Source organism: Poeciliopsis prolifica, unplaced genomic scaffold (genome assembly GCF_027474105.1).
Source record: "Poeciliopsis prolifica strain line A6 unplaced genomic scaffold, Auburn_PproV2 SCAFFOLD005, whole genome shotgun sequence".
Classification (NCBI taxonomy): Eukaryota; Metazoa; Chordata; class Actinopteri; order Cyprinodontiformes; family Poeciliidae; genus Poeciliopsis; species Poeciliopsis prolifica.
This window is the reverse complement of record NW_026562380.1, coordinates 11,535,036-11,544,551: the sequence shown is the minus strand read 5'-3', so window position 1 is coordinate 11,544,551 and position 9,516 is coordinate 11,535,036.

The window sequence follows — 9,516 nt, the reverse complement described above, 5'->3', positions numbered from 1 at the left end:
GTGTGACGTTGTACCAATGGGCTCTGACGGGTGGGCACCATTGTTCCCTTTACTTTTCGGCACCTTGGAGAATTTCCTCGGGGATGATTGGAATTCCACTGACGGAGTTTTGTTCCAACCGATTATCTGTTCTGAATCATGACACAATATTCATGTGCGTCTGGCTCTTAAAAACTGACTGTAATTTGTAAGTGTGCAGAAGGCAGACATATAGCAGGCTATAACTCTTCTAAAAGGTTTTTATAAAAGTGTACTTACATTGTGTTGTATCTCAAAGAAATAGGACGTTAAAAATAACGAATCTATTCAATACATTTTATTGAAAAAATATAACATGTAAGAACATCAGAGGCAGTGATATTACATTAGACTAACAAAAAAACTATTTTCAATTCAGAAATGTTATTATTGAGCTTATCCAGCATGCAATAATTAGGGAATGGATCAGGTTACATAAAGCTGACTGTTCTGTAAGTATAGATTCAACCATATCAAAGGAAAATCGAGTGGAAGAAAAAGAGTCATACAAAAAGGAAGTATTATAACTTCAACGAGACATATTAGTAAAACCCTGTTTTGAGTTTTTTTTTTGTTTGTTTTTTGTTTTGGAAGATTCATAAGGTGTGGACTGGAGCTGAAATAAATTGACCACATGCACAGGACATGGTCTACAAGTGTCACAATAATTGTGTTAAGTCAATCTGAAAGCAGAGATATAGAAGCATTTCACCTAGGCTTAGGAGAAAATGATGTAAAGTGTTCCTGAGTCAACCATATTTCTTTGATGAAAGTACATTTTATATTTCATTTGTAAATCAATGTCTGCAACTGAGGGGTTGCCCCTATATTAAAGTTTAGATCTTTGTATTTAAAGCTTTCATTACCATGATGTTTGTGTGACCATGCATAAGTGATGCTAAGCCATTACCATCATGTAATGGTTGCAAACATTATGTCGTATGTGCGCTCACAAGAGAGCATAACAGTGCATGGAATAGTCTCGAAGAAGGTACATTTTCTATAAGCGGATACTAACCACAGTTTCCACACTCCTCCCACACACCTGTCTTTCTGCAGACCCAGGATTATGTTGGTTTGTTGTTTTTATTATTCCAGCCAGAACATTGCTCTTCTCTTTTCTTCTCTACCAGAACAGTACTCATCTATGGAAATTACCACAATTCAACATCTGGGTGTTTTATTTATCATCAGATTCATGATATGAATAGGTAGGTAATGGAAAGTATGCAAAGAATATCTACAGCTTTGAGCCAGTAAGATTTTCCTTCTCATAAACCAACTGTTTAGCAGAGAGGGAAGCAGGAAAACGTTAAAAAGTCTCCTGCTGTGTAAAGAAATGCTGAAGGATAAGACACATTTCTCTGCCGCTTTCACAGAGAGACCCTGACTCTGTCTGATTTGACGCAGCGAAATATCACTTAGTTTCCAAAGTAATTATATTCATATGTAATTGTTTAGAAATGAAAATATAATATAACTAGTTATTAAACAGGCAGAAAAACATAATAAAATCCATGTTCAAAGATGGACTGTACAAACTAACGTTATGGCAAGGATCCAGATGTTTTAGCAGTAGTGCTTTGTGCTATAGATAGACAGGCAGACAGACAGATTTGTCTTCAAGTGAATTACAGCATGTACATTTCGTATATTTTTGCACAATAGTGTTCTTTCACAGGTACGACAATGAACATAAAATCATTGAGGGGGTCTTGATGAATAGTTGCAGTGTGGTACCAACATGCAAGCAAGATTCGGCAGGCCAGAACAACTAAAAAAGGATGATTATATTCAAACACAGACCAAAGGTGCCTGTAAGGCAGAGTGTCCAAAGAAATATATGCAAATAGACATGCTGGGAGGGATAAAGATACAAAACTCATCTTGCTTTGTTGAAGGTAGCACAACATAACTGGGATAAAAATCCGACAAGAAGCCACTAAAAATCTGGGTCTGTGCGTGTCGAAGGTTGAAAACTACCCAGGTGAACTAGAAGAAGAGGATTAAGAAGAAAATATTTACTTTTGTCAGAGTTGCAGTTAACTGGTGTTGCATGATGATGCTAACATGTTTATTGATAGAATATAGCAGTATGCGATTGGGACTAAATTAATCTTAATTTCACATGACTTTAAATTGCAGTAGCTGTATTTTCCCTAAATAAAAAAAACAAACAAAGCAAAAAGATTGACATGTTAAATTTTTAAATGACTAATGTGAAAATCATTTAGTATGATGACAGAACATCTCAATTACCAAACTGGCATTTTTAAAATGCATAAACCCCACAAGGTTCAGTTCAGATGTTGTTGAATAATTCCCCATTTGTATCTATTGCAAAACAAACAAACAAACATAGAAAAAAACATATTAGCTTATTAATATTTAGCTGCCTTAGCTTATTCATTTGGGAAACAGTATGTTTATTATGTTGACTGTTTTAAGTAAATGACTTCCAAGCATCCCACTTTCATTTAAACACACATTTTGATGATGTTTTCTTTATAACACATCACAGTTAGAGTCCCGCAATCAGGATAAATTAGGCAATTATTAATCTTAAACTTTCAATTCTATGGGATGAGGTTATATTGTAAAATGATGCCCTGGCTGTTATGGTTTCAGGGTGTAGAGGTTCAGAGAAGTTACTCAGCTGCATAGACATGCATCTGCTGTGAAGTAAGGATGAATGCAGACAAACAGATCTTAAATTTTTTTGTATAGTTGCCTGAGGCAGGAGTGGATGCAGGCTGCTTGTAAGTGTTTTAGTCAGAGTGTGAGATTTATGATTGCAGCTACAACCTGATACTCAACAGATAGTAATAAATGGACAAACATATACACACAAACACACAACAATAACATACAGATAACAAAGCCTTTCTAACCCTTGCCACAAACCTTTCAACTAGACAAGAGAGAGAAGGATGTTGATCTTCCATCCAGTCCACTGTAGTGGGTTTCCATTGTTAGAATAAAATAAAAAGTTAAACAGCTAAGAGGACTGTTATGGCTGTTACATTTTCATGAATAGCTTATGAATGCAAGTGGATATAACTCTTTGGCACCTACTTTGTCATATTTCAAGATGCGTCTTTGAGAGCATTAACAGGAGCATGTGTACTTAAAAGGCACATAACAAATAGAAATCTGCAAAACAAAAGATGAGACTCAAACACATTCTGTTTGAGTCACAAAAAAATGAAGACACAAAAAGACAGTCTTTCCCCATCTTTCCCTGCAATGAAGCTACATTTCAGAGGCAGTTCAAAACTCTATTGCTCGAGTGCTGCGTGACGACATTTCTTTGAGAGCAAGGATTGCGCTTACAGCAATATTGATTGCTTTGTATGTACCAGCTTTTCATCTGATGGTTTCATTCACTCCTTCTTTTAGTGTCTCATTCTTTGTGCCACTGTGCTGTTCGCTGCCTGTATCTGAGGAAGCTGCTGCCTGCATCTGGCTCTGGGAGATAACATGCCGACATTTACAGGTAGACTGATTTCCAAACCATGTGATAACACCGGTGTTCATTCCGGCAAAGGGCTGACATACGATGACATATTATTACTACAGTGTCTCTTGCTTTACATTATCCTTATGGGCATTTAGACACAAGAACAGATGGCTAGGATCTGGAGGTTCTGTGTTACTTGCCACTTGCATAAAGAAAACGTGACATAAATGAAGTGCCTTACATTTAACTCACTAATTCAAATTGTACATTCGATTAACAAGCATGCCTAAAGTATTGATGTGCCTTTTAAGTAGAAGTTAAAATAGATTTTTGATTTTACTTACATTTTTTCCAACTGAAGCAAACTTCTCAGTTCATTGAATGAGAATAGGTTTGAAGCTAAATTTTCCAGGGTAATGGATCATTTTGGGCTTAGCTGTAAAATCCAACACACAAGCGACATTTGTGAATGGTTGGTAGGGCTCATCTAATTCCAGTGTGGTACATTAACAGGACGGCACTTGTGTCATTAATCCAGTCTTGAAATTTTCAAACTGGTAAATATTCCAACCAACTCATATTTGTATTGTAAGAGAGTGGAAGTGATTGGGGTTAGAGCAGATGGTGAGGCACATAATGACCACAGGTCACAAAGTTCCTGCTGAGTCAGTAAGGCTTCATACGCGACCTGGTTGAGATCTGTTTTTCTCTAAAATAGCAAGTCATGCCTCTCTGTCTGATGATGAATCTGACAGCAAATCAGATAGATTCATGGAGTTGATTAAGTATAGAAGACTTTCACCAGGTAGAGTGAGCAGCATTGTCAATATATGGAATGACCTGACTGACCTGGGAAGATTACAACAAAATAAGACTGAATGCTGAAATTCTATCTAACGGCGTGTCAAAGTATCAATTTAAAGTGGGGCATATTTTATGCACTCGAATTTTGCAGCTTCTTTTCATTGTTTATATTTATCTTTCTATCAGATTTGTTTTGTATTTTTCAGTTGTACTGTACATACAATATATAAGATGTTAAAGAAAAAAAAACTAAAACAAAAAATGGTTTAAAGCGATTTATCATTGCCTATTTTTTTTTTTTTTTTACATCACAGAGACATGGCATTTCACCAGTCTGCAGAGACTTTTTATATGAACTGTACATACATTTAAATGCAGCAAACTCAGAAACACTGATTTCTGTAGATCTATTACACCCATCAATGTCATTGGAAGGGAGGTGAGGGGCAATGGGAAGTCATGTTTGGCTTAATGTGGTGTGAGATGTAGCAGAGAACATGGCCGGCTTCTGTGGCAATATAGACTCCATTTGTTATAAAGCACAATGCAGAATTGAGGAAGATTGAATTTAACTCATCTCTTTGTGTCTCTTTCTCTCATCCTAGTATTTTGCACCACTCTGTTCTCTCTAGCTGCCATATTGGTTTACATTTTCTCAGGCTCCAGCTCCATCCTATCATCTGTTCATGTCAGTGCAATATGTTCCTGTAGTTCTGATGGAGGGATCATTCTGTGTGTGAAACAACACTCAAAAGCTTTAATTTCTTCACAAACTCTAGATTAAATTAATTCTATATGTTGATAATATATTTGAACAATTTCTCTCATGTAAAAGCTATCTTTCAGTGGTGATATTTTTTAAATTTGTGCACAGCGTTATGCAAGGAGTGTTTGTTGTGTTTGATGTGAAGAAGTCTGTTCTTTACATTTGCACACTATTGTGATAAAATTAGAATGGCAAGGAACATAGATGGTAAAAATGTGAAACATAAGTGTTCAATGTTTTGCACTCATTTACCTCACTAAACACAGGAATGTGTAACTTAACTGAAGATTTCAATTAACTGTGAACAAGGTGCATAATGTTGTCGCAAGCATTTCAAGTTGTTTCACTGGGAAGCTCAGTAAACAGTCAAAATGAAAACACAACAAAGCATTTTGAGTATCTTTTCATTGTAATGACACTGACACTTTAATTGTCATGGATACTTGATTTTGAGGAATTAACTACCTGTTTTGAGCAAACAACTTCCGGTTACAGGTTGTCTTTGCAGTTTGCACTAGTTGCTGTTGTGGAAATGTTAATAGTGAGGGGAGAAACGCATTAAAACGGCTGAGAGAAACCGTAAGCCCTTGCATATTTGATCATTTATTGCTAAACTACAAAAGTTTATCATCAGTATGAAAGAAACTGTCCACTACGATAAGAGCAGGATGTTCTTTTTAACCAGACACTGAGAAACAATGCTTTGCTGCAGCCTGAAGCAGAGCAAGGGTTGTGTGTCTCTCACAGAAACAGCAGCAAAGGTGTAGGGAGAACAGCCACCTGCTTTGACATTCAAAGCCTATTCTGAATTTAAATTTGGTTTAATTGGAAAAGACAAACAACGGAGCGAGCACAGATTAAGCATAATCACAATAATTATTCCCCTCTGTGTATTACTTGCTTTGAGGAGAGTATTCAGCACTTTCTAATTAATGCATCACCTTGGAGGGAACAAAAGGACATGTAAATTAGCCTTAGAGATGAATCATTTTGGGGGAGAGAGACCCGAAAAAATAAATAAATATTCAAACTGATTCAATTAATTACCAAACTCACCACGATGTTGCAAATAATTAGCATCATTTAGTTTGCCAGAATATGTTTTCAATGTTTTTGTGTTATCCACCCTTACATATTGATACTGTATTTTGAGGTGGGGGTTTGTGGAGTAACTTATCAAATCTAGCCTTAAATTTCAACTTATTAAAATACTTTTTTTTATTTATGTTCCATGATATTGACACACATGCCTTACCTTTTGCTACTCCAAGGCATATTTGTGTTTACAGGATCTGGTTGACTATATAGTATTTAAGTTCATATTTTCAAGCCATCTATGTGTACATAAGTTGGCAAATTTTACATGTTTGAACTTGCCTGTTAAGCCTCCACAAAAATGAGTGTGTGTGTATTTACTGTACAATAACTAACTTTCTTCCTCGACATTTAATCCAGGTGTTATTTCAGTGTGGGGTTAGGAGGGAGTAACATACATTCAAAGAGGAGCAGCACCATGGAAGAAAATAGGAATATCTATTTTCTGTTCTATGTAAACATAGAGCAGGTAAATAAAAGACATTTTGCAGTCTATCCTGCAAAATCTGGGTCTGTCTGGGTTTTTTCTTTTGTTTTGAGCAATTTTAAGCATTGAGACAAGCCATGATGCCCAACATGAATTCAGAAATGCTTTTGATCTCATGAATGTAGTGGTTAATGGCCATCAGAAGGATATCATGCTGAGAGCCAAAGGCAAACACCTCAAACCCATCTCCGGTTCATAATTTTGATGAAAAAAAAATAATAATAATAACATTACCTGAAATTTAATTTTCTTCAAATTAATCTGTCTGAGCAGCATTTGTTCCACAGCATTGCCAGATTTTCTATTTTCTTTATTTCGCTTTGTAAGCAGAGGAAAGAAACAGTCCTGACCTGACATGCATTCATCCCCGTTAAATGTGATACTCAGAATTTTCTTCATGGAAACAGACCTCTAATTTTTGAGCAAATGAAAAAGAACTTCTGTAATGTTTTATGCTTTTTCTTAAACAAGGAATTGGTGTAGAATGTTTCATTTATAATGTATTTTTTCTAATTCACAGAAAAACATAGCTTTCTCAAAATATTTTAATACATAATACTCTTTTACAATCCTCCAACTTAAAAGAAAAAATAAGTAATTCAACAACAAAACATCATGTCTCTTGGTATTTAGGCATTTTAGCAAATATAATACTCCTGACTGACCCACAATTGTCCAAGTTTACCATGATTCAAAAAGAGGCTTCATATCTTTTTTCAAATGTATTTTCAGCTGTATATGAGCATGTGTTTATATCTTTAGCTGTGTGGATTACACAAATATCAGCAATACATTAAATACTCCCATTTGTCCCATGTTAAAACCTGAGTTTCCATTTTTTGGTTGTAAGATAATTTATATCACTAAAATAAACTATTTAAAGCCCAGATGTATAATTACATTTACACTCCTGATTGTACATTAGTGTTTGACCTAAACTGTAAATAAGCAAAAAGATAAAACATGAAAATCAAACCCTACTAGAAACATAAATGTTTTCTGTCATTACTGAAGAATAAATATCAATCCATAAAAGACAACAAATTGGGATACTTAAAATACATTTTAAAAATGCATGAATCCGTTGATTACCATTTGAAACGGGCCTTTTTGAGACTAATTGGTCATGTCTATGTCACTGCAGACCAAATGACCTTGGATGGATGTGATGACAAAGAGGTAGTATCACGTAAGCAGCATACACATCAGTCTCTTTGTGAGTGGGCTCTGATGTTCTTTCCATTTTAAAAGCACATTAGTGATAATGGTAATAGTATACTAGAGGTTTCCAAGCTCCTCTCCAGTACAGTGCTACACACTTTCAAAGTCCATTAGGAAAGTAAACAACGCCTATTTTTTTGGGCCATACAGGGTGAACATGGCAATTTCCAAAGAAGTAAGGCCAATTTTACATCCTTTACATATTTCAATGTTCAAAGTTCTGTCATTAACCTTTAGTTTCTCAAACAAATACCCTAGAAACAATGACTAATACAGGAGAATTTCTTTGAAAGGGGTACTTAAAGATTTGCCATCAACATTTCCATGAATGTGGAGAAGCAATTGCAATGACTACACAAAGATACTGTGTCAAGGAAAAATTATCTCAAGGTGCCATTAATATTATTTTGGGTATAGATTTAGACAGTCATTTTTTCCATGTTGTTAATGTGTAAGCACACGTAAGCTGCACTGACTCTCATGGAAACATGGAGATCATCAAAGATATGAGATGCAGCCTCAGTTAATCCACCAAGTGATTAGTGAAGGTCACAGTTTCCTTCTGTAGATCAGTAACCATGTTGACTGAAAAGCATCCAACTTATCCATCCATCCATTTTATTTCACCCTTGTCTAAGTGATATTCTGTAAAGTCTTATGACATGTTGATGGAAGAGGACTTTAATTTTGTTCTATGCTGATGCATTTACCCAGTACAGTGACACATTCTCAAACTAGTAATACAGTAAAAGTAAGATGTTTTAATAAAGTTTGATTGTTTTCATTGTCATTTCAGTGTGGGAGTAACAGGAGGGAGTAACATACATTCAAAAAGGAGCAGCACTATGGAAGAAAATAGAAATATCTATTTTCCGTTCTATGTAAACATAGAAGAGGCAAATAAAAAAAACATTTTGCAGTCTATCCTGTAAAAATTTTTTTCTTTGGTTTTAACCATTTTTAAGCATTGAGACAAACCATGATGCCCAACATGAATTCAGAAATGCTTTTGATCTCATTTCTGAATTGAGATCAAATCCTATATATTATAATATTTAGAAATGCAGAAGCAGTTCACCTCTGTTATTACCAGTCGTGTTGCTGTGAATAATGTACACTGTTTCCGTCTTCACCAAACATCCATCATGTCATTGTAAAAACTGGTTGCATAGCAGAGTGTGCAATAAACCTTACACAGACTGCTCTCCAAGGGTCAATAAAAGTGCAGGCTCAAATGCATTTAGATCTCCTGAATGAGCATCTCATTGGGCATTCTGCTCTTGTACCACTGTACGATTTGTCAGGATAACCCGTGCAATCAATACAAGGACCATTAGGCTTAACAAACTCTGTTTGTCTTTTAACCGCTTGCTACCTCTCTAGGACATCCTGCCAACCGGAAAAGACTTACTGTCAGGTGGTTTTAAACAACAGGTTTGACTTGGGTTATGACACTTTTTGGGTCCATAAAAATGCCATAAAAGTATGGACATGGTAAAATATAGCAAAAAAAAAAAAAACAAGTAATAAACATTTTTTTTTTTCGTAAATAAAATGGGAACTATCAAGTTTGAAGATCAAATGTCACACCAATCCAAAGTGATAGCAGAACTACAAGGTTTAAAAGCTAAATATGTATTCAATATCTGTTCACTGGGAGGATTT